Below are 27,190 nucleotides of genomic sequence, written 5' to 3'. Positions count from 1 at the left end.
CAAAAAGATCTATCATTACGAAAGAAGAAGAGAGCCTTTTGTGACATGCCTGAAAAAAAGAGTTAGAGACAGATGGTAGTACATCTTTAGTAAAGTAGTCTGATATAGGAGAAAATAGATGGTAAGAGTACAGAAAAGAGGATAATGCTGAAAAAGCAGATTTACCAGAGTTTTTGAGGCAGGAACCACAGATGATGTATGTCAGGCGCTAAGTAATATTGAGAGATCATGGAGACGATGTGGTTACTCCACTCCATGATGCTGTACAAGATGGCTAAAAGACATTGGCAAAGCCAGTAGCTCTTGCATTTGCGAAACCTATTGGCTTGACCAATGCTTTTTTTCTATAGTTTGTGCCATTAGCTGGGGGTGGTGAGGTGCAAAGCCAGTATTTGGAAGCTAAACTCGTACAATGATGAATCCTTACTTCTGTACTTTAATGATTCCTGCCCTTCAATTAAACAAGCATTTGAAATGCAATAGGTCTCTCATTTGCAACAGTTTAAGCTATTGGCATTGTAAGTGACAATGCCTTTTATTTATCTGTTTTGATAATTAACACATAAATAAACGGCATTGTCATTTACAATGCAGAAGCTCAAACTCTTGTAAATGCACAACCTATTTCATTTCAAAGAAGTGGCCGCCAGTGTCCAAGCTGCTTGGAAAGTGAAAGCTTGCATGGCGCGCTCGAAAAAGCCTGTCATTCCTGCATTAGGAGTAACTCATTAAAGAAAATAGTGCTTACAAACTAAATAAGACATACTGTGTAAAAGCAGAAGGAAAAGTGCCAGTCCTCCTGGAGGTCACAAATGAAGACACAGCGGTATTAAGGAACGGCTATCAAGCCTATTGACAAATCAGAAGCCAGCATTTACAAAGGACAATGTCACAAGCCAATGACAAATATGGGCGGAGAGTGGGTGGAGTTTAATTCCATACTCTGATACAGCATGTCTCGTAGAGGAGGGCATGCACTGCCCAAGGTTGACCTAAAATGGTTTGATATTGTCTCTTTTCTGGGCATCACTCCATCACTGGTATCCTTTGGCATCCAGATACCCTTAGGGGTGACAGTGCTGCGCCATACAAATGCTGATTGATTGATTAACTGATTGATTGATTCACTGGATTCTCAGGATTCACTATCAGCCGTAGCATCAGTAGGACTCAGGGGGGCAGATTTATGAAAAGCCACACAAATCAAGGCAATGACACAACTTGCTGCGTTGCGCTGTGTGACAGGGAGAGAGCAGGAATGTGTCACATCTACTAAGATATGATGCATTCCTGCTCTGTCCCTGCACTGGTGCACTGAGTGCTGCCTAGCGCCAACACAGGTACCCTTTCGCCATTGTGCAAGAGCATCTACAATACAGACAGGATTGTGTTTGTGCAGTATGGGACACTTGCCTACATAAAAACAATCCTTTGCGGCATGTTCCTCTTTCTATTTGTGCTGCACAAACAGAAAGAGGAAATGGCAAGGAGAAATAAAGATATTTCTCCTCATTATGCTTCTGTATGGAAGAATTCCCAGGTTTCCAACTCTTTGAAAATCTGGGAAGACACCGAAATTCATGGGTTGAGGCGTGGGAACGGCCATGATCCACCCATGGGACGCCTTCCCAACACAGAAAAACCAAAGTCTGTGATTTGCGCTGCCTTGCGTTACTCTGGATTTACTAAGCCATGCAGACCCACAGTAGGTGGCTTTCCTGGCATAGTAAATCTCACTTAAGCCCTTGTGTTACCTTGTGTAACTCAAGGGCAATGCAAGGGCTTTAAAAATCTGGCACAACATTTCTCTAAACTGACACAATCTGCCTCTGTCCGACTCCACCTGTTAGAGAAAAACAAATGACCCAACCCATTCACAGGCTTCAGGACAGCAGTCCAAATCCTTGTGCTCCTCAACCTCAACAGCAACAATGTCATGTCTGACGGCCTTCCCAAATCCACAATATCACATCTCTGATACGTCCCACATGCGACAGCCCACTAGGTATCCAAGGCAAAAAAAAAAAGAAGCAACCTCATACCCCCATCCTAAAGATTCTCCACTGACTTCTGTCAGGGATACTGGGTCTGGTGGCTTAGTGGACTAATGCCTCCACTATAGGGGCCTATGTTTTACCTCATGGTCACAAGTTCAAATTCCGGTGGGGCCACTTAACCTTTCATCCTTCTGAGATCGATAAAATGAGTATCATTGAGTTTGGTAACAATAAATATCTGTCATTCAGCGCCATTGTACACTTTACAAACACACTTGCTATGTTAGGTACACATCAACTTTAAATTAGCTTGTGTTATCCCTTCCAGGCTCTTATCCTACGCAAACATCAAACCACAGGTGGTAAAAGAATGACAAGGGGGTACATCGAATGGTGCGCTATACAAAAGCATCTGACTTATGACATCTTGCCTCCTACTTGAAGTCCAAAAAACAAAGTAAAGTAAGACCTTAAACCTGACCTTCTCTTGCTTAGTCCCAGACTGTGGAACCAGATCCCTGAGCTAATCTGAGGCAACATAAACCTCCTATGGTTTGGAAAACCCTTAAGGCTTGCCTATTGGAGTTACATCTACCTGCCTAACATCAGCTTCACCCGGAAGGGACACTGCTCTGAATGTTCTCCCTGGCTATCTTCATTTGCTGCACATTCTTGCCTTCCCTTGAGTTCTATTGCTGATCAATGGGTTTCTACTCTTGGGTCATCAGAGACATTAAAGGTGAAAATGCTTCCCTTGTAAGCACCACAAGCCTTTTCTTTCAATAAACATAAAGCCAGGCACAAGGGAATAACTTCCCTCATGATTTAAGTAACTCTTTTCGTTTGACGTGACTCGCAGTGCGCAGAGTACGCTGATGTCACATCAAACAAAGTGAAAGCCGAGCCCGCCATGCTTTTTTTGCTTTGATAGAGTGGCGGCTGTGCGGGATCCGGAGCAGTGTGGTGGGGCAGTAGGGAAGACAGACAAAAAAAATATATATAGAACTTACCTGCCGCATTGCTCCTCTCCCGAGCCTGACGCTGGTCTGGTCCTGGGCTGGTCACACTGCACAGGCTCCCAAATGTCAATTTCTGATGCTGCTCTCAGGCTGGAAGTGCTATTTTCTGCATAAGAGACGCACTGGGATTGGTCTGAGCGCCCTGATTAGGTATTTGGAGCCTTAGGCTTTTCTCCACCCCGCTGTTCAACACAGCTGGGTGAAGAAATGCTAAGTGCGCATGGCAGTTTGGCCGGCCTAAGATGGACGGCCAAGCCGTCATGTGCAGCTAGTAATGCCCATCACTCCTCCTACCCACTGTTGTTGCACAGAGTGCATGGCCCTGCCCTATGACATGCTCGCTGCCAGCTGCAGGTAAAAGAAGAGAAATAAAAATGATAATGAATTGGTTGAACACTGCTGCCACATAGTGGGGCGACGTTCCGCCACCATAACGGTGAAGCTGCCCTTGCTTTGATTGGTGCTGAGAGGCATTACTGCCCCCTGCACACAGATCTCTGCAGGAGGGTCAGCACAGAAAAGGGGCAAGCCCCCTTTCCAGCGCTGTCTGTTGCTACTGGATTTCTGTTTGAGGATGGCTCTCAGAGAGTGATCCCCACATCACAGACACCAGAGAATTTCTTAAGGGGGAAAGTGGCCCCTTGGGCATGGGTGTTTACCCCCAATCTGACCTCCCCTCCTTGGGGGTCACCAGCCCTCACCAGAGAAAAACAATGTAAAAAGCAGAATGGTTGGGGTCAACCCGTCGAGGTATTGAAGTGATGCCCATTCCCAGAAAGATGTGTTTATTTTATTTTTTTATTTAGTGTTTTATAAAGTGCGAACGGGACCGGTTTGAGTATCAGAGCGCTTTACAGGGATAACACGATGGGTAAAAGAACATAAGGTTGGAAGGAAGTGAAACACTTGGGAATAAATATACAATATTCAGTTCATAATGCAGATAAAGCCAGCAATGACTTATGTGGGAATGCCAGGTCAGTACAAGATGGATAGCAGCCAGTTAGGCCAAAGTGTAACAGCAACAAAAAAAAAGTCAAAGCTGCTGAGCGGTGTGTGCAGCGTGTGATTTATGGGAGGAACTTGCCCATTAGGAAGGTTTTGGCTTCCTTTTTAAAATTTGAAAGAGAGGGAATCCTTCTGATGAAGGACAGCAGCCAGTTTCAGATTCTTGGTGCGGCCCCAGCGAAAGCACTATTGTACTTTTTTTCCTTTCGGATGCGGGGTGGTGGAGCACAAAGTCTCGGCAGACCGTGAGTTTCTGGCTCCCCCGGAAACTATGATTTTCTGGGCGAGATATGCAGAGGATTTCGTATGAAGTGCTTTGTAGGTGATACAGGCCGGCTTGAGTTGGATTCTGGCTTGAAGAGGACGCTGGTACAGCGCCTTCAGATGAGGTGAGATGTGGTCGAATTATTTTGAGCCTGTTAAGAGTCTGATGGCAGCGTTGGGGCAAGCTTTTATGGGGGCCGTGGAGATCTTGGGTAGGCCAGAAAGGGTTGAGCATCCTCATTCTATTCTGGAGATAACTAATGCCTGGACTGCCATTTTTAGGTTCGAGGTGTACAGGAAAAGTTTTAGTTTCCTCAGGTAGCTCAGGTGCAACCTGGCAGCTTTAGCCATCGAGTTGATGTGGTCTTGCATATTAAGGTTGCTGTCTAGTATTATTACAAGAGATTTGCAAGGTTTCACTATGGTAAGTGTGCAGTTTAGTGCTGTGATCAACTTGGTCATTTCCCGAATGTCAGTGTTACTTTTAGGAGGGGAGATTAGAATAAACTCTGTTTTATGTGCATTTAGTTGAGCCTTTTGGGGGCGAGCCATTGAACAGTCACCTTCAGGGCCTCATTCAAAGAGTAGATCTCCTCTAGAGATTAGATTTTAATGTAGATCTGAGTATCATTGTCATACATGTGGAAGGAGATATTGGCGGTACATAGTACTTGGCACAACAATCTTTCTACCCCCCTGTGGAAACATTAGGGTGTTAACGCTAATCTGTCCCGTGCATAAGACACCAGGAAAAAGTAGATAAAAGAGGGGTGGGAACAGCCTACCAGGGCATCAGGATGGGCATCCAACCCAGAACACGCCCGCAGTCTTTCTGCCAACCAATGTGGTATATTGGGGGATTCACCTTACTCTGTCCCCCAGGAATATGGAAAGTCAACTACATTCCAGGGGGACACCGGCCAATACAAAGAAGGGATGGGGTGGCCTACCCAGGCATCTGGACCTGTTTCCACCTCAGGACAGGCCCCCAAGTCTTTCTTCCCCAAAGGTCGAGTCAGATTGGAGAGCTCACCACCAATCTGCCCTCTGGGGGGCAGAAAGTACACTAGACACCAGGTAGTTTTGGCATGGGGTGATCTGCCTAGGCATTGGGACTATCATACACCCCTAAAACCCCAACAGCCTTTATGCTTGCCTAGGGATTTGAGCACCTACATCGCAATGGCAAGCGAGAGGAAATGTGGGTTATTTTGTGAATAGTTTTGATAAATGGGCCGGTAGAGTAGGGTAAATGGTTGCACTCTTCAGGCTCAGATGAAGCACCAGGGAATCCTAATAAAACCCAAAATGTTTGAAAATCAGATGCAATGGGGAGTGCAGCAAAGTGCACCTTATATGGATCCTATTATTTTGACTTACCCAAAATGCCTTTTAAATCTCAAACTTTGGCTAAAATCACTGATTGTCCTCATATTTCCGCAAGGGTTATGTACAAAATGTGTGAGCACCCACTCAATTCCTATTACTCAGTATTCCCACACTTCTGATAAAAATAGTGCCTCGCTTGTGCGTCAAGGCCTAGCTTCTGAGAGAAGAAAGTCCCCATACACAACATGAAGACATGAAAATGCTTCTATCAAAATTGACCAACTTTGGCAATGTGGGCAGCAGCAGTATTTAAGCCTGAGCTCGGCTGCCACCCAGGGAAACTAACTAAACCAAGACATTTCTAAAAACTAGACAGCCAGGGTGGTGTAACTTTCATGGACCCCCCTATGTTTTCTTACCTACAGGTGGCATGCAAAATTTACTCTTTGGCAAAGAGCACACATTTATCTAATTTTCTGTGAGGGAAATTTCAGAAATCTGCGGGGACCACAAATGTTGTACTACACGGCGTTCTCATCCTTCTTCTGATAAAAATAGTACCCTATATGTGTGGTGGGGCCAGCTGCCACAACAGAAGCCTCTGAAACCAGGGACTATGCAAAGTCAAAATGGTCATGGTAAGTTCCCTGTTTGGTCATCAACCTTGCTTGATAATTGAATCAGGCATTGTAGTCCCTGTTTAACACATTCAGTTCATTTTTTGGTGGGAAATGCAATCAAATAATATATAATTTTCTGAACCCTGTAGGACACTTAGGCGTGGAATTTAGAGTGACAATGACAAGTCTGACATTAGAATTACATGAATAAGTTCCACAATATTCTAAACACATTGGATAGGTTGTGTAATAACCGGTGGAAACATTTGAGCCCTATTCACAAAGGCAAACATAGGTTTTCAAATAAATGTACATTCTGTACAGAACTATGAAGAAGCCTTGAGCATCCTTGGATCAGACTCCCGCCCAGTAATGGCCATTTTTGTTGCAAAATGTGTAGGTGCTCTGTGGGTGATTTGTGGTAAAGCCCTCTGCTGTTCTTTGTCATGATATGTAATAATCAAGTGTGTTAGACCTGTCTGGCTTTTTGGCGTAGTCCCTCCTATTTATTATTTATTTTGTCCCCTTTTTGCCCCTCATACCCTTAATAATTTTTGTCCACTGACTTTTTCCAGGTGTTGGCCCAGGGGATAGGTGTTCTTTTCCCCCCTCATAATTTTTCACCTCAGGCCCAGAGGCCTGTTCTGACAGGAAAAGTTGGAACCACACAAAATGGTGGCTACCAACTGCCCTAACTGTCACAATCAGAACTTGGCCATAGCCTAGCATAGGGCGTTCTAGAACCTTCTGGTCCATTCTGGACTACTGAGGGTCAGCCTATATAAGGCGGAATGCGGGGCAGCCATTTTGTCTACCTGTGAGAGTCAGCTGGAGGATAGGCTATCTTGGAAGGTGGGGAGAGGCTAGTGAGAGGGTTGAACTCCTGGACTGGGAAGCAGCCTAGTTAATCCACTTATCTACTCCTCCTTTGGGATCCTTTTCTTGTCCCCGCTGTGGCTGTTTAAGGGAGACCCTGGGCGCCTGACTGACCCCTAGCTTCAAAATAGTGGGGTGTAAACAGGAGAAGGAGACTGTGGCGCTGCGGAGCGCAGTCCTCTGCCCAGTGAAAGGAATTCTGCTGTGACTCCCTCAAGCAGTGAAGGGTTAATTCTTGTGGCCCCCACCCTTTAATTTGGCCCTCAATACCAGTCTGCCCTGGATTCAGCGTCTGTCCCCTCATTCAATCACCCCACAGAGAGTCACCTCTCACCTGCTGAGGAGTGTAGCCAGCGCCTGGTGAGCTGTCCTAGCTCAGTGGTTGAGCGCCATCTGGGAGGGACAGTGGGCGCTGAGGGAGCAGTGACTAGGAGGGGCCGGCGCCGGATTGTGACTGAGGAGGCGCCTGGGAGGTGAAGGGTACCGGTTTCCTGAAGCGGCGCTGATCTCGCCGTCTGCGGGGCCCCGGGGGCACCGGCCGCGTCATCGTGAAAAACCCCAAGGTTTGGAGTCAGGGAGCGCTACCGCGCATGCCTCAGGCGTTTTCACTCCTTTGTGCAGGAGGGGCCTAGGATCGAGCAGGCCCGGAGGAAGCGGCGTCTTGACCGAGGAGCCTGCGCAGGGAAAGGTGGGAGCGGAGGCGGGCTGAGAGGCGGAGTATCCTGTGTGCCTCGCGCATGCCCAGGAGATTAGCGCGACCCTCGGCCACAGCGAGGAGAATCTGTGGAGGAGCACCGGGAGTTTCCCCGGCGGCGGAGGCAAACGGGAATTCCTCTCCCCGGCTCGAGCGCCCCACTGTGAGGCTGGCGTGAGCGGGAGGAGAGGTCTGTGGAGCCCAGAAGCGGCTCAGGAAACTCGGGGAGTCTGCCTCTTCGGTTTTGGCGCCACGCAGGGGGAAGCTGAGAGGTCTCAGAGGCTGGTGAATCCTGCCAGCGTGCAATCACTTCTGTCCTGATAAGTGGTTTCCCTCACCCTCTGGCACAGAGAATCTACCATCACCGATTCTGGCTCAAGTAAGGAGGTGTACTGCAGGGGGAGAGTGGCGCTAGAGGTTATCAGGGAATAGCCCATACCCTAGTAATTTCCACAGCTGAGTGACACACAGGAGGGAGTAACTTGAGGAAATCCTCAGTGACTGTGAACTAGGAAGTGAGGGTGGTTGGTGCTGTGGGAGGCCAGTATAGTGCACAGTATAGTAACCATTTGAAATTGATTCTGGAGTCTGATGAAATGCACAATTGATGTTGGTCATTGATTTAAGATAGCAAATCTGAAGTGTTATTATTGATTTATTGACAAATGTAATGTATTATTGAAATAGGTTAACATCTCTGGAAGTGGATCTACTGATTTGAAGACAATTAAATGTAATGTACTGGAGAAGTTAATTGATAATTTGCTTAGCAGTTAGAAAGGTATAATTGCTGATTCTAAAGTAACCTGAAATGTCCTAAGCTGTATATTTTGAAAACAAAGAGAATATTATTTTTATAAAGCAGTACTTATTTTTCCACATTTTGGTGTAGCGTTATCTTTTTGTGTGTTATTGCGTGGTTTTACTGTTGGGTGGTCTGCAACCTTCACACTGTGCCTCTGAAATGAATCTCTTGCCCTAGGCCAGGCTACCCCAGGTTCTAACAAAGTGTATTTCCTTTCTGAGTGTTTTATGCTATTAACATTACTCGTTTTAATTATATCTTTTTTTATAAGATAATCAATTAGGAACTTAATTTTATGTAAGATTTTATCAATATCAGATGTATCTGTACATGACCCTTTTTATGATTGACTTTAACTATGTTATCTTTTGTATTCATTGTATGTGGTTTGTTCTTTTATGGCCCTGGTGGCCGACATAGAGTAATCTAAAGCACCCAAAATGACAAGACAATAGTCCTGGCTTGTGCAGGTGTAATGTTCCTTGCTGCATCTTATATCTGGATGGAAGGACAGAGGCAGCAAAATACCAGTCCACAGCACACTATGCTGAGCACAGATTTTTAGTTTGCGTGTTATTGAGCCCTGCCCTTAATTACACAGGCCACGCCCCTTTGAGCTCCCCCGCCCCCAGTTTTTTCATCCCATTTAAAGCTCTACGTCTAATTCCCATTTTGGCCTGGAAATGGTCGTATTTTTCCAGTACTTTTCCAGCGTAAATCTTTTCGTGGGTCGGAAGCAGAGCGATAACCCCCAGATGTTGTGAAGATGTAGGTTGAGGGGATTTACAAAGGGGGACAAATATATTTTCACTCGGAGAAAAAAGGAAGAGAAATGTACGTGATTGGACTGGGAATCCTATTGCCCCTCAAGCAGCAGTCTCCGCTTTGGATCTATAAGGGATTCTCACATGATTTTTTCAGAGCTGGCGTAGCTTTCTGTGAGGATTCATGGGAATTTCTCTGAATCTGGGGGCATATTATCAACGGGTAGCGGTAAATATTGCAATTCGTGCTTAGTGCAAATTTAAATATTGCCGTCTATCGCTGGTTTATATCGCCGTGTTAGCGCGCTATCATCAACATCTAACTCCAAGGCAATTAAAAAAAACAGTGATAGCGGAAAAATGTGCGATTATCGCTGGAAAACCAGCGATAAAAGCACAGCAATAGGCAAATCCTTGTAGATAGGGGAGGGTGGACTTATCCTTACAATCCACCTCCATAGGATATAATGGCTAAGTAAGATTGAAGGCGTAATGAAACCTGCGATAAGCGCGGTTAGCGCTACTTTTCTCATCGCTACGCGGGTTAGCGGCCAGATTGATAATAGGAGAAAGTTTTGTTAGCAACATCTCCCACGTTATTTTAGTAAGGTACGCCCACTTTGCATATCATTTGCATTGTGACGCTGGGCATTAGGAAAACGGGCGCTGAGGCATGGGATCACGCCCTAGCGTGTCCTTGCTGATAGTGCGATAAAATTATCTCCGCTTTTCGCTCGAAAACGGGCGCTAAAGCGGTGATAATCGTCTTGATAATATGCCCTTTAGAAAGCAGTAAACCTACACTCCCAGGTAGGTGTAAATCTATGGCGTACATTTACTAGGTTCATAGTGAGTCTGGTCAGTCTTTCAGCTGGTAGTTACTACAAGTGTCCTCCAACTGCTAAAGGCTGCTGGTGGCGTTTGTGCTATTCAACAGGAGTATTACCCAGGCACTTCCCAGTATTACCTGCCACCCCAGGTAATTACCGGAAATGGTTGTAATTCTCCAGAGCTGACAATCTGCTGTAACCTGACAACCAGACATCTCATCCCTCTCTGGGTTATTACCTGAGGACGGAGGAGTGCAGGGGGTTAAAAGCTATTCGAATCAGATGCTAAGAGAAGCAATTTACAAATCACAGACAAGAGGCCCTTCAATCTGTCTCTCTGCTGAAACCCTTAATGGGGGGCATCCGGGGGTGAAGGTTCACGCTGTTCATTGGCTCCTGACACTCTCAGGCAGAGGCTCTCACCCAATCAAGAGGGGAGCAGTCTGCATCTCTGTGCAGCTTGCCTGCAGCTATAATTTACACCTCTGCCTTTTCCAAAAAGTACAAAAACACAAGCGAATACACAGGGAGAGTTCCAACTGTTTCTTCTTAGCGGAAAACATACTGATCTGTGAAATAAGTTTGGAGAAAATTATATGCTATTTTAAACGAGATTTGCCCGTTGAATTCTGGAGAACATGAAAGGTTTAGTCACACTGTGACAGGAATATGTTACGTAAAGGGTAATTGTAGGGCTAATTGAGTGGAGTGAGCATCACTTCAGGAGGATAGTGGGTACTGGACGATCAGTTCCTCCAATGGCCGCTCGATGGTGCTAAAGAGCAGCGCTGCAGCATGGAAGCCGGGGGTTCTCATTGAGGGGACTTTGAAGATCTATTTCTGATTGGTGGATGAATCCTTGAATGAAGACACACATCCATCTCATAGTCTCATCGCTGCTCACGCCCCACTCTTCAGTCTGTCTAGCAGGAAGGGTGTCAGGCCATTTAGGATGGCTTCAGAAACTCTGGAGCCCCCTAGCACTGATAGTGACAAACATTGCGAGTTGCCTCTGGGACTCAGGAGAACTGAACACTCCCACAAGCTCACTGAAATGCCAAAGAGCACCTGGACACTGACTCTTGGGACGAGCAGTCAGTCCTTCCACTTGGAGGGTTATGTAGGCTCACAAGTCGATAAGTGGCCAGTCCAGCTATGTGTAAGGGACCAGGAAGGCTGAGTAATATGCTTGCCCACACTGAAGAACATTTCTACCCAGATTGGGAATTCTCTGACTTTTCACAATTGCAACCTAACCTCAGTGCATCTGACCTCAGTGCACCTGACCTCAATGCACCCGACCTCAGTGCACCTGACCTCAGTGCACCTAACATGAGTGCACCTGGCCTCAGTGCATCTGACCTCAAGGCACCTGACCTCAGTGCACCTAACTCTGTGTTAACAACAAGGACCCCCTGATATGGATCAAAATCCTGGGACAGGGTAAATAATATATGCAAAATAACACTCCCAGGCATACAACTAAGATAATGGCACAATAGACTAAGCAAACAAACTAGTTCCGTTTAGAAAATATACATATTTAATGTGATTAAAGAGGAATGATAAAAATCAATACATTGAACACAATTGATAAAATGACATTGTATTAATACATATGTATTCACAGAAAAACTTAAAAAGGAAATAGATGGTATCCTGTCGACTCATTTCGACATAAAGACTATGCCTTCATCAGGACTTATACCATCAAGTTTCTGTAAAAGAGATTATAAAATGTTTTACTATTTAGTTTCTTCATCGTGAAACAATTTAACAGAACTAGTTTTGTGTTTGCCACAACATTCTATTGCCAATAAATTCTCAGAATCATGATGTACCGCTTTGTATTCAAAACTTTTCTTATGTCAGACACCTATGCATATTATATTCAACGAAACTGATAGAGGTAAAAACATACAAATCTATGTTTTATATTTACAGGTAATACCATACAATGCAATAATAATCTTTATATTATCAAAAACAGAGGTTTCCTTCATGCTTATATCATCAGTTGCATACAGTACTTTTCTATGTATTGCCTAAACAAGGATATCTTTCCTGGTCATACTACCAGTAATATTGTTTGGTACAGAGATTATTGCTTATTTTTCTTATTCTATACATTCATCGCTAAAATCTTGATCGCCATGGTTTAAATTCCAACAGTAGCTCCTAGGTTTAGAATATTCTATAAAATTCTAACGTGAAAACCTACAGAGAATTAATTAAGGTAGGAAAAGTAGGAAGGTTGAAAAAAGTAGAATAAAGTGTTAAGATTACCCTTCTGATGCTTTATATGTTTCCTCGTTAAAGACTGTACCACAATCCTCAAGTTTAATTATGTAAAGAATATTATAGTACCTATATAGTTCAGTTCAGGAAGCGTTTTTCGTTTTCAGTTTCTCTACTAATTATGTACTCATTCCAAGGTACATGGTATGAACTCTAAAACATAAAGTAGTCTATTTACGAAAAATCCATATCTTATTTTTGACTATTTCACGCTCTTACCTTACTGTTCTCATATAAAACGACAGTACGGCTCTCAAGCAGCACGGCGGTACCACCTGGTATCTAGCTGGATATTCTGATTTAAAATTTCTTATTTTTCTAAAAAACAAGATATACATTTTAGTATTTCAGGTAATTGGCCTATATCCTATTTGGGTTTCAGCGTTTACATTTATGGTACCATTCAATCATTGATGTGTTGATTCTCACCTTAAGTAAATAGCTCTATGTCTACTGTGACTTTCAAAAATGTTATTCAGACCATGGAATTATTGAGGTCCTTTAGGCGACAAATACCTATATGCAAGAGAACATCCTTTTATTGGTGACTTTTCTATTGTTAACTGTTTAAGAAAGGTTATGCCAAATGAACAGAATCCGTCTTACCCCAAAGACTTGGGACGCTATCTTTATATGGGTTTCTGCTCCGTGAAAAACGTCATAGCGGTGTCCTGTTTTTTTATTAAAAGACATGACCTATAACAATAGAACAAGCGAGTGTTACAAACTAAACTCTATATAGAATATTAGTCAAGTGCGGTTATCCTGTGGTTTGCGCTTACCTAAAAACAACGTAGCGTTGTGCAATAAAGGTCCAAACGTATCCTCGTGGCTTGACTTGAACGTATGCGGCGGTGGCGTGTCTTTTTGTTGATATATTATATTCTCTTTCGAAACCGTGCGCACGCTACATCTAATAAAGGGTACAAACCCTATATATTAGTACTAAGTTAACTTTGTCTAGCTCTGTTTAAAAAGTGAAACAAAACGGTCTCTTACCGGCGAATATACACGAGGGTATAACGTTTCAGGATACACTGCTAGCGGGTCGGTTTTCAAATAAAACAACCTCGCGCTGCAGTTCAATGCTCCGTATATAAGGACGTTTTTTATTGGTTTGAGGGGCAACCTAATTTCTTAAAGAGAAATACCTAGTTTTTGAGTCACACGCTTCTAAGGACGGTTTCTATTGGTTAAAGGGGGCAACCTAATTTCTTAAAGAAAAAGTTCCTAATTTTTAAGTAAAACGCTTGTGAGGGAAGGACAACCATTTATTTATTTTCGTGTTACGGGTCTATCTGAGTTCTGTTAATTATATTAAGGACTAGATCAGGCATTCATATTTTTCATATGGATCCTATTTTATATTATAGTTAAAACTAAATGAGAACGAACTTATTTTTTATATATAAATGGCATCTTATTACATTTTGGTACAGATATCTTAGGTTATAAATAGTTACCTCATAGAATCGCATTTTCCCATGGCAATTCATTGTTCAGGCCATGGCTAAAGGTCTTTAAAGTAAAAATCCAGAAAACTTCTCGCTTTTTTCTTATTTTCTCACCTCCCTTTGCATTAGGTGTATGGATCTTTTCCAGTATGCGCCATCTGATACCTGATGGAGCATGTTAGAAATCTAAGAAATGTGTAACCAGTGGAGCTGCAGTTTTCTGAGTTTTAATAGCTGATCTGTGTTCGGTCAAACAAACTTTTATTGCTCTAGAGGTTTCGCCCACATATCCCATATTGCATGGGCATATGAGCAAATAGACTATATTGCAAGTATTGCATGTCCAAAGGTCATCTGCTTCAATATCATATCCATTAAATTTAAAAGTTGGTTCTGATATAATGCCATCACAAGAATGACAAGAACCACATCTTGAGGTACCTTTTACAGGGTTCACTCCTTGTATAGATTTTTGTATAAAGGGAGGTTTTGCAGATGTTCCAGTGTATCTTGATCTCACCACCAAATCTTTTAAATTTTTGTTTCTCCGATGTGCAAACATCTGTTTCTTAAGCTTAGGTTTCGATGATTCTATATTTAGTAAATGCCAATTGGCATTCACTATCTGTCTGATTGTTGCATTTAGTATGGAATGTCTTGTGACACAGACTAGTTTTGGTTCCTGGACTTCTTTTTTTGATCTTAAAAGCGCATCCCGATTATATTATCGAGCCCTTTTATATGCCTCACGAACAAGACGGTGAGGGTATCCTCTATCGAGGAATTTCTGCTTCATTTTTACAGACTGGGTGTCATAGTCCTTGATATTAGTGCAGTTTCTTCTCACCCTGAGAAACTGCGAAAAAGGGATGCCATCCTTTTGATTCCTGGGGTGATAACTTGAAAAATGGAGCAAAGTGTTCCTAGATGTGGGCTTCGAATATAGGTCCACTTCCAACTTGTTACTTTTATTTCTAATGTATATGTCCAAAAACTCCACTTGGGTAGCATTAATGTGGGCAGTGAAGTGTAGATTTTCATCCGCAAGATTGATCCACTCTAAAAATTCTCCCAGAGTCTGTTCCCCATTGGTCCAGATGAAAAAAATGTCATCAATGAACCTGTACCAATGGGAAACAGACTCGTAGAATGGGGCCATCTCATTAAGTATGTTACGTGATTCAAAAAGAGCCATATATATATTAGCTATGGATGGAGCCATGGCTGCCCCCATGCTCACGCCCTTTATCTGTTGGTACATGTGGTCCCCAAACTGGAAGACATTTTCCTGGAATACTATATAAAGGCAATCAAATATAAATTGCTTGTTACAAGGTATTTGATGTAAGTCTATAAACCACATAGTGGCTTCCAAAGCTCCTTTCTGTGAAATGTTACTATATAGAGCTTCAACATCAAGTGTAACTAGTAGGTCACTATTTTCATTAAACTGAAGATTTTTCACCTTTGAAATCATCTCCCCTGTATCTTTAATGTAAGATGGAGTTAGTGAGATGTATGGTCTCAGGATATTGTCTACATACTTGGATAGGTCTTCTGTGGGGGTACCAATCGTAGAAACAATGGGGCGATAAGGAGGGTCCTGTTGGTTCTTGTGCATTTTTGGAAGCCCATAAATGCATGCTATTTTCCCTTGCGATTTGTTCAAAAAATCATATTCCTTCTTAGTTATTATTTTTCTATCTAAGGCTCTCCTTGTAGTTTGTTGAATCTTTTTAATTACCCTGTCTGTTGGATTACTTGTAACTTTTTTATAGAAAAGGGGGTCATTCAACATACTCAACATGTTTGTTTCATATGTATTAGAATCAATGAGGACAATACCACCTCCTTTGTCGCTGCTTTTTATTATCAAAGATTTGTTGTTCTTTAGGTTAAGTAGAGAGTCATGTTCCTCTTTAGAGATGTTATATTTAGGTTTTGGTACATATCTAAGGGCTTGATCTAATTTTGATAAAACAACTTTTTCAAACATTGCCATTTCTGGACCAAGTTGGTCCAATGGCGAGTGAATGTTGAAGGTAAAGCTACAATGTTGTTGGTTGTATTATCCTGTTCTATATCTATCTTATCCATAAAAAACTTTTGGAGTCTTATTTTCCTAAAAAAGGAATGAAAATCTTGATAAAGTTCAAATAAATTTACATTAGCATGTGGAACAAATGTCAAACCTTTTGAGAGTAAGGATGTGTCTGAGGTCTCTAAATTATGTTTGGAAAGGTTAAAGATGGGTATCACATCCACTGCCTTTGATATTGTCTGCTGCGAGTTTCCAGGTAATGTTGAGGTTCCACGGGGTGTTGATACATTTGATGTTGACCCCGGGATGACGGTTGGAATCGTACTCTCTGCCGTCCCCGTTTGGCTCCTCGGTATCCTAAAAAAGGCTGACGCATATTTCTACACCCATTTTGGGGATTATAGTGACCTTCTTCTTGATAATTGGATTCCCTATCAGATTCAGGATCCGAAGAATCTGAGAAGTTGTTTATTCTTTGTTGATTGTAACTCACTTCCCCTTGTTGGTTATCTGTTTTATAGAAACTATCCCCTAAATAAGGGTAAGTACGTTCTAAGGTGTAAAATCTTTTATCCTTTGTGAATTTTTCTTGTTTTCGCTTAGTAAGTGTCACGAAGCCGAGCTCCCTGACCTAGATGAGCTTCCTGATTCGGACGGACGGGGTGTACTTGCTAACGTTTCTTCCTTTCCACCCCGTCCGCAGGATCCTTTGGACATTTCCTGGGTTTCCCCGACTCTGCCTCAGGGACGTGCATCTCTGTATCCAGCTTCTATGTCGCTAGGGGCATGTTCTACAACGATCGGCCAATCAGGTGAGAGGACGTCATCTGACACTACCCAATCAGAGGAGCTGGGGGCGTTTAAGGAAGCCCCGTCTTGGACTGTCGGCGCGGAACCTTCGGAACGCGAGCCGAAGCACGAGGAGGACGCCACGGAAGAAGACGGAGGAACTGTTGTGGAACCGCTGCTGGGACCCCTGGAGCTGAGTGACTACAAGCCAGGGGGCCAACGATACCACGAGCTGCCCCGCCACAATTTCAGGGGAGAAGTGTGGCTCCACAAGGTACGGGGGCGTTTTCAAGGGTTGTTCAAATCACGTGGTGGGACGGGGTAGCCTGAGGGTGGTCACTTTCGTCGTACCTTGCCGGCCGTCTACACTCCCAGACTGCTAGAGTTGGTGGTAGCACCCTAGTGATCCCTCACTACCCTACCCTCCTCTCACCTGTTGTATATACCGACCCCAGCCCCTAACGTGGCTGCTTTTCTTTTCCTTTTCCCGAGTGCATCTCCGGACCTGTGGCCACCTCCAGCTGCCTCAAGACTGAAACCGAAGACTACGGAAGTTCCCCAACGGAGAGACTCCACGTTTATTGTTTATACCCCCCAGGACACTGTACTCTAAATCCGTTTTGAACCTACCTCGGTGTTTTGAAACCGAATAAAGTTGTTGAAGATAGACTCACACTCGTGGTGACTCTCATTCTCCCGACCCCGTTCCCCACAAGTGGTGCCGTGACTCGGATCAAGCAGTGAACCACGCCATCCGATACAGAATGGAGGAACTCTTGACCCAAATGGAAGCAGACCGAACTGCGTTTTCCCAAGCCATCCAAACGCAGTCCGATAACATTCTAAAATTGGCGGAGGGACAAACACAACTAATGACTGTAATAGGACAGGGAAGGGCTACAGCTCCACCTCCGGGCACTGTTGTACCGTTACAGAAGTTTAGTCCAGGCGAAGACCCCCTTGCTTTCTTTTTGAACTTTGAAAGAGCGGCAAGAGCTAGTTCCTGGCCTGGCGATAGGTGGCCCTTCTATTTGGCGCCATTGCTAACTGGTGAGGCCCAGGCAGCTTATCAGACAGTAAACCGGGATGGAACAACTGCCTATGCGGTTGTGAAACAGTATATCCTCGATAGATTGGGGGTAGACGAGGAAACCCATCGACTGCGGTTTCGTGAAGAGAAAGGGTCACCCGGGGATTTACCCAAAACCTTGTTTTTCAAATTAAAGGAGTCTGCGGACTTATGGCTAAAGCCCCATGAAGGAAACATCGACGCCATTATGAACAAAGTATATCTTGAACAGTTCTTCGAAGCACTTCCCTATAGTACCCAGAGGTGGCTTAAGCAACATGCAGGGTTAACATTGGAACATGCTATAGAAATGGCTACTTGTTATGCCCGGGCTCAGGGTAAGCCGTATATGAAGGAACCCGAAAAAAACACTAAAGTCATACCACCTGTTAAAAATGATAAAAGGTTCCAAAAACCCATCCCCGATCCTCCGAAGGTGCGGTTCCAACGACCCGAACTTCCCAATTCAGGACCTCAATGCTATGACTGTGGTGAATGGGGGCATATTGCTCGGTTTTGTCGGAAAAAAAAGAAAGAGAAGACGAACCTATGGACGTGAGCTATGCCCCAAGGTCTATCCTCCATGCACAAGAAACCGGAACCACTTTCTATGTACGTGTCTCTTTGTACGGTACTAGTATAAGAGCATTGTTAGATTCCGGTTGCAAACATTCAGTTATAAGGGAAGAGCTGGTAGACCGCAACTCTCTCATTCCGGGGAAACGGGTCAGTATCCGTTGTGTCCATGGGGACGTTAAGGAGTATCCTATAGCCAAAATCATGCTTCACACGCCTTCAGGGAAAAATATGGAAGTTGTTGTGGGAGTTATGGCTGGTTTACCTGAACCCATAATCATAGGGACTGATAATCCTTCATTTAGTACTTTGCTATTGGATACCCTTCACCACCTGTCCCTTCCCCATGATACCTTGTTAGCTGCAGAACCCTGGGCCAGGAACACCCATTTTAGGACTGCCCAATTGAACGATGCAAGTCTCACCAATGCATGGCAGGTTGCACGAAACGGACAGGATCCGACCACTAGGACCTATCCCACTTTTCTTGAAAAAAATGGTCTGCTTTATAGACTCGCCAAGGCTGATGCTGAACCTCAACTGCTGGTCCCGAATGATTTTCGTGATCAGATATTGTTCTTTGGTCATGCCCATTTGTTAGCTGGCCACTCTGGGGTAGAAAAGACGAGTCAATCTATATTGCGACACTTTTTCTGGCCAGGTATTTACGCCCAAGTACAGAAATATTGTCAGGAGTGCAGAATATCCCAGAAACGGAACCCATACACACCACCTCCTGCCCCTTTGGTACCCATGCCTATTATAGGGGTCCCATTTGATCGTATAGGAATGGACTTAATCAGGCCTTTACCGAAATCCTCCCGAGGATATCAATACGCCTTGGTTTTGGTTGATTACGCCACGCGGTATCCCAAGGCCTTTCCTCTTCAATCAGCCACTTCAGTAGCGATAGCCCAGAGGCTAGTTGAAGTGTTCTCTCGCATGGGTTTTCCAAAAGAGATTGTTACCGATCAGGGCACCCCTTTTGTTTCCCGTTTGATGCAACAGGTATGCAAACAGTTAAACATCAAACACATCAAGACGTCTGTGTATCACCCACAAACAGACGGTTTGGTTGAGCGATACAACGGCTCCCTTAAGCTAACCTTAAAAAAATTGTTGTCGGGTGATGGAAAGAACTGGGACCAGTTATTGCCCTTGGCCCTCTTTGTACTCCGTAGCCAGAAACAGTCCAGTCTAGGGACCTCCCCATTTGAATTATTGTTCGGGAGACCCCCTAGAACACTCCTTGAGATCACGAAGGATAGTTGGGAGACTGAGGGAGCACAGGAAGCTGAGGCCCTGTTGGATTACACCAGACAACTCCAGAGCAGGCTACACAAACTCAGAACGCTTGCTCACGAGCATTTAGCGGTAGCTCAAACCAAACAGAAAACCCTGTATGATCGTGGTACAAAGTGGAGGGTGTTGGATGTAGGTGACTGGGTTTTGATTCTATTACCCTCCTCTACACATAAAATGAGGAAGGAGTGGCAGGGACCCTTCAAAATCTTGAAGAAAATAGGACGTACTACGCATCTGGTACAGTTAGGAAGAGGCAAAACCCAAATGTACCATATTAACATCCTTAAAAAATGGTTAGGTCCACCCCCTCAGACAGTCAGCGTGGTGTCTCCTGTACTCAATACAGACCATACAGTTAGTGCTGCTCCTGTAAATCCTGACTTATCTGATATCCAGCAACAAGAAGTTAGGAAACTGCTCTTGTCTCATTCAGTAGTCTTCTCGGATCAACCGGGCCGTACCCACTTGGCGGAACACAGCATAGTGAAGTAGTGTGGCTCACTGGTTAGAGGCGGCAGACCCGAGAGCAGAGGACGGCCCGGGACCAGGGTTCGATTCCCGACGCGGCAGGTTTCCGGACCAGGGTCAGCGGACTCGATAATTCTCTCGCCTCGGTGCCCACTCTGATCAGCGATCACACTCGGCAACTCTGGGCACTAGCTTGCCTCATCTTCACTAACGGCCCCACCAGACCGCGGGGGATGCCTGGTCTCACCCTGGAGATACCCATTAAGGGACCATCTCTCAGGGAAGCCAGGAAGGGTTTCGCAGCGGTCGAAGCGCGGAGGTACCCCTTCGGGGGTGAGTCCTGCGCTATATAAGCACACAATTAATACCTACTCTCCCCAATACAGTGGTAAAATAGAAGCCCTACCGAATTCCCGAGGCAAGACGCTCGGCATTCCAGGCCGAGGTAGACAGTATGCTGAAGTCCGGAATCATAGTCCCTTCCCACAGCAACTGGTGCTCACCGGTGGTATTAGTACCGAAGCCTGATGGTAGTATCCGCTTCTGCATCGACTTCAGGGCCGTTAATCGGGTGTCTAAACAAGATGCATGCCCCTTGCCTAGGGTCGATGAATTACTGGAACGCCTTGGGGAGGCTCGGTATATCACCACCATAGATCTCACCAAGGGATATTGGCAGATTCCCCTTGCTCCCAAAGACATGGAAAAGACGGCATTCTCAACCCCATCTGGTCATTACCACTTCACGGTACTTCCCTTTGGTTTGCATGGGGCGCCAGCAACGTTTCAGAGGGTCATGGATACACTGCTGGCACCTCACTTACAATACGCGTCTGCCTACCTGGACGACATTGTAGTATTTAGCAAAACCTGGGATGACCATTTACAACACCTTGGGAACATACTGACCAGTCTAAGGGATGCCAATCTCCACATTAGTGCGAAGAAGTCCCGATTTGCTTTCCAGCAGGTCAAATATCTTGGGTACCTTTTGGGGGATGGACAAATTAAGCCTCAGACTGAGAAACTGGAAGCGATCAAAGCTTTACCCTACCCCTCTTCAAAAAAAGAACTCAGGGCCTTCTTGGGGTTGGTGGGTTATTACCGCCGGTTCATTGCTCAGTTTGCTAGTCTGGCAGCTCCTCTCACAGACCTCCTCGGGAAGAACATCAAGTCTGCTGCACTCCCCGTTCCTTCTCTGGTACAGTCTTCGGCTTTCCAAGCCTTGAAGGACGCTTTGACTTCTTCATCTGTCCTCATTTCCCCTGATTTCCTCAAGCCGTTCATTCTCCAGACGGATGCTTCTGGGGTTGGCATTGGTGCGGTCCTTTCCCAGGAAGACGACAATGGGGCTGAAAGACCTGTGCTCTTTATCAGTCGCAAGTTATTTCCTAGGGAGCAGGCGTATTCTACGATTGAGAAGGAGTGCCTAGCTGTCCGTTGGGGAGTGGAAAAACTGAGATACTATCTCGAGGGGAGACCGTTTGTGTTGTACACGGACCATGCTCCCTTGGCTTCAGCGTAACAGGGGGAACAATGATGGCATTCTGCGTTGGTTTTTGGCCCTGCAGCCTTTCCAGATCGAGGTCTGTCATCTAAAGGGTTCCTTGCAAGGAAATGTTGACTTTTTGTCCCGCTATCCGATTCCCCCCGATCGGGTCAATCCTGGGGGTGGGATGTGTCACGAAGCCGAGCTCCCTGACCTAGATGAGCTTCCTGATTCGGACGGACGGGGTGTACTTGCTAACGTTTCTTCCTTTCCACCCCGTCCGCAGGATCCTTTGGACATTTCCTGGGTTTCCCGGACTCTGCCTCAGGGACGTGCATCTCTGTATCCAGCTTCTATGTCGCTAGGGGCATGTTCTACAACGATCGGCCAATCAGGTGAGAGGACGTCATCTGACACTACCCAATCAGAGGAGCTGGGGGCGTTTAAGGAAGCCCCGTCTTGGACTGTCGGCGCGGAACCTTCGGAACGCGAGCCGAAGCACGAGGAGGACGCCACGGAAGAAGACGGAGGAACTGTCGTGGAACCGCTGCTGGGACCCCTGGAGCTGAGTGACTACAAGCCAGGAGGCCAACGATACCACGAGCCGCCCCGCCACACTTCCAGGGGAGAAGTGTGGCTCCACAAGGTACGGGGGCGTTTTCAAGGGTTGTTCAAATCACGGGGTGGGACGGGGTAGCCTGAGGGTGGTCACTATCGTCGTACCTTGCCGGCCGTCTACACTCCCAGACTACTAGAGTTGGTGGTAGCACCCTGGTGATCCCTCACTACCCTACCCTCCTCTCACCTGTTGTATATACCGACCCCAGCCCCTAACGTGGCTGCTTTTCTTTTCCTTTTCCCGAGTGCATCTCCGGACCTGTGGCCACCTCCAGCTGCCTCAAGACTGGAACCGAAGACTTCGGAAGTTCCCCAACGGAGAGACTCCACGTTTATTGTTTATACCCCCAGGTAGGATACAGGCCAATTACCTGAAATACTAAAATGTATATCTCGTTTTTTAGAAAAATAAGACATTTTAAATCAGAATATCCAGCTAGACACCAGGTGGTACAGCCGTGCTGCTTGAGAGCCGTACTGCCACTTTATATGAGAACAGTAAGGTAAGAGCGTGAAATAGTCAAAAATAAGATATGGATTTTTCGTAAATAGACTACTTTATGTTTTAGAGTTCATACCATGTACCTTGGAATGAGTACATAATTAGTAGAGAAACTGAAAACGAAAAACGCTTCCTGAACTGAACTATATAGGTACTATAATATTCTTTACATAATTAAACTTGAGGATTGTGGTACAGTCTTTAACGAGGAAACATATAAAGCATCAGAAGGGTAATCTTAACACTTTATTCTACTTTTTTCTACCTTCCTACTTTTCCTACCTTAATTAATTCTCTCTAGGTTTTCATGTTAGAATTTTATAGAATATTCTAAACCTAGGAGCTACTGTTGCAATTTAAACCATGGCGATCAAGATTTTAGCGATGAATGTATAGAATAAGAAAAATAAGCAATAATCTCTGTACCAAACAATGCTACTGGTAGTATGACCAGGAAAGATATCCTTGTTTAGGCAATACATAGAAAAGTACTGTATGCAACTGATGATATAAGCATGAAGGAAACCTTTGTTTTTGATAATATAAAGATTATTATTGCATTGTATGGTATTACCTGTAAATATAAAACATAGATTTGTATGTTTTTACCTCTATCAGTTTCATTGAATATAATATGCATAGGTGTCTGACATAAGAAAAGTTTTGAATACAAAGCGGTACATCATGATTCTGAGAATTTATTGGCAATAGAATGTTGTGGCAAACACAAAACTAGTTCTGTTAAATTGTTTCACGATGAAGAAACTAAATAGTAAAACATTTTATAATCTCTTTTACAGAAACTTGATGGTATAAGTCCTGATGAAGGCATAGTCTTTATGTCGAAACGCGTCAACAGGATACCATCTATTTCCTTTTTAAGTTTTTCTGTGAATACATATGTATTAATACAATGTCATTTTATCAATTGTGTTCAATGTATTGATTTTTATCATTCCTTTTTAATCACATTAAATATGTATATTTTCTAAACTGAACTAGTTTGTTTGCTTAGTCTATTGTGCCATTATCTTAGTTGTATGCCTGGGAGTGTTATTTTGCATATATTATTTACCCTGTCCCAGGATTTTGATCCATATCAGGGGGTCCTTCTTGTTAACACAGTGATACCCACGGTTATCCGTGTGGGACCGTTCTCCTTCGTGTATTAATCTACCGCTGTCTCTCTGACACCTATGTATTAGAATATTCTACCTTTCTTTGTTGTTCCTTTTCTACCATCTCACCTCAACTACCTATTTTGTCTCAAGATTCCAGATGGCTCAAATGGAGACATTTGGCTTTTCTGATGAGGATTTTGCTACCTTGGTGGGTATTACTGTACCATCTAGTTCTAACTTCATGTCAAAACCACAAAACAACAGTGATATAGCAAAACTATCTAATTTGAAAAAGAAACTAATAAGGATAGAAGCTCATGGTGAGTTTATGTTGAATTACTTGAAGGCTGCCATCATTCCATTAGGATTATGTATTAGGAATATCCCGGGTCTATTTGTAGATATAAAATCATTTCTACATAAGTGGAGCATGATAGCCAGCAGGTGTTCCAGGGATCTAATGATACTCATTATAGCGACATCCAAAGAGCTAGCTTTGGATATAAAGAAGGAAATAGAGGAACTAGAAAATAAAATAAAAACATCTACAGTAATAATAGAAGCGGATAAACAACTTGAAGCCCTAAATAATTATATTTTATCCTTTGCTGAATATCTTACTAAGTGAAAACAAGAAAAATTCACAAAGGATAAAAGATTTTACACCTTAGAACGTACTTACCCTTATTTAGGGGATACTTTCTATAAAATAGATAACCAACAAGGGGAAGTGAGTTACAATCAACAAAGAATAAACAACTTCTCAGATTCTTCGGATCCTGAATCTGATAGTGAATCCAATTATCAAGAAGAAGGTCACTATAATCCCCAAAATTGGCGTAGAAATATGCGTCAGCCTTTTTTAGGATACCGAGGAGCCAAACGGGGACGGCAGAGAGTACGATTCCAACCGTCATCCCGGGGTCAACATCAAATGTATCAACACCCCATGGAACCTCAACATTACCTGGAAACTCGCAGCAGACAATATCAAAGGCAGTGGATGTGATACCCATCTTTCAATCAATCAATCAATCAATCAATGACACTTATAAAGCGCGCTACATACCCGTAGGGTCTCAAGGCGCTGGGGGGGGGGGGGGGGGGGGGGGGGGGTGCCGCTACTGCTCGAACAGCCAGGTCTTCAGCTTCTTCCTGAAGGAGAGGTGGTCTTGGGTCAGGCGCAGGTCGGGAGGGAGGGAGTTCCAGGTCTTGGCGGCCAGGTAGGAGAAGGACCTTCCTCCTGTAGTCGCTCTTCGGATGCGGGGGACGGCACCGAGGGCGTGGTTGGCTGATCGGAGGTGGCGTTTGGGAGCGTAGAAGTTGACTCGGCTGTTGAGGTAGCTCGGGCCTTGGTCGTGTAGGGCTTTGTGTGCGTGGGTGAGGAGGCGGAAGGTGATTCTTTTGTTGACGGGGAGCCAGTGAAGGTCTCTCAGATGTCCGGAGATGTGGCTGGTTCGTGGGATGTCGAGGATGAGTCTGGCTGAGGCGTTCTGGATCCGCTGGAGTCTCTTCTGGAGCTTGGCGGTGGTACCGGCGTAGAGGGCGTTGCCGTAGTCCAGTCGGCTGGTGACGAGGGCCTGGGTGACGGTCTTCCTGGTCTCGGTGGGGATCCACCAGAAGATCTTCCGTAGCATGCGTAGGATGTTGAAGCACGCCGAGGAGACGTTGTTGACTTGCCTGGTCATGGAGAGGGAGGAGTCCAGGATGAAGCCCAGGTTGCCTGCATGGTCTGTCGGTTTGGGTGCGGTGCCCTGGGCGGGAGGCCACCAGGAGTCGTCCCAGGCGGAGGGTGAGGGGCCCAGGATGAGGACCTCCGTCTTGTCCGAGTACAGTTTCAGGCGGTTGGTCGTCATCCACTCGGCTACCTCTTTCATCCCTTCGTGCAGGTTGGCTCTGGCGGCGGTGGGGTCGTTGGTCAGGGAGAGGATCAGCTGGGTGTCGTCGGCGTAGGAGATTATGCTGAGGTTGTGTTTGCGTACGATGGCCGCGAGGGGGCTCATGTAGACGTTGAAGAGGGTGGGGCTCAGAGATGATCCTTGAGGGAAGCCGCAGATGACTTCGGAGGCCTCTGACTTGTACGGTGGTAGGCGGACTCTCTGTGTTCTTCCGTCGAGGAAGGAGATGATCCATTCCAGCGCCTTGTCCTGGATTCCGATGTTGCTGAGGCGCCGTACTAGGGTGCGGTGGCAGACCGTGTCGAATGCCGCGGAGAGGTCTAGGAGGATGAGGGCCGCTGTTTCTCCATTGTCCATCAGGGCTCGGATGTCATCGGTGGCGGCGATGAGGGCGGTCTCGGTGCTGTGATTGGCTCGGAAGCCGGACTGTGAGGGGTCGAGGGATCCGTTCGTCTCGAGGAAGGCGGCCATCTGCTTGTTGACGGTCTTCTCGATGACGTTGGCTGGAAACGGGAGGAGCGAGATGGGGCGGTAGTTCTTGAGGTCGGTGGGGTCCGCTGTTGGTTTCTTGAGTAGAGCGCTGAGTTCGGCGTGTTTCCAGCTCTCAGGGAAGATGGTGGTGTCGAAGGATGTGTTGATGATGTCTCGCAGGTGGGGTGCGATGACAGCGTCGGCCTTGTTGAAGACGTGGTGAGGGCAGGGGTCGGTCGGTGATCCGGAGTGGATGGAGTTCATCGTGCGGATGGTGTCTTCGGTGCTGATCGGGGTCCAGGCGTGGAGGGTGGTGGTGGGGGGTGGTTGTTCGGTCATGGTGTGCGTTGGTTGGTTGTAGAAGCTGTTGTGTATGTCCGCGATCTTGTTGTGGAAGTATGAAGCGAGGGAGTTGCAGAGGTCTTGCGATGGGGTGATGTCGTTGTTTCCTGCGCTGGGGTTGGAAAGCTCTTTCACAATGTTGAAGAGTTCCTTGCAGTTGTGTGCGTTGTTGTCCAACCGGTCCTTGAATGCTGTTTTCTTGGCGGCGCGGATCAGCTGGTGGTGTTTCCGGGTGGCAAGTTTGAAGGAGGTCCTGTTGTCCGGTGTCGGTTCCTTTCTCCAGGCTTTCTCGAGGGCTCGGCAGTTCTTCTTGGAGCTCTTGAGTTCGTCGGTGAACCATGGAGCCTTCTTGCTGCCGGGTCTGCTAGGCGGGGTCCTCAGTGGGGCGAGTTCGTCCGCGCAGTTGCTGATCCACTTCGTGAGGTTGTCGGCGGCCTGGCTGGGGTTCGCTGAGCTGGCAGGAGGGTGCTGGCTCAGGGAGGTGGCGAGCTGGTCTGCTGTGATCTTGTTCCAGCTTCTGTGGGCGGCCTGTTGCTGGTGTTG

This window comes from Lissotriton vulgaris, unplaced genomic scaffold (assembly GCF_964263255.1).
Source record: "Lissotriton vulgaris unplaced genomic scaffold, aLisVul1.2 SCAFFOLD_864, whole genome shotgun sequence".
Lineage (NCBI taxonomy): Eukaryota > Metazoa > Chordata > Amphibia > Caudata > Salamandridae > Lissotriton > Lissotriton vulgaris.
Note: the sequence above shows the minus strand (reverse complement) of the source record.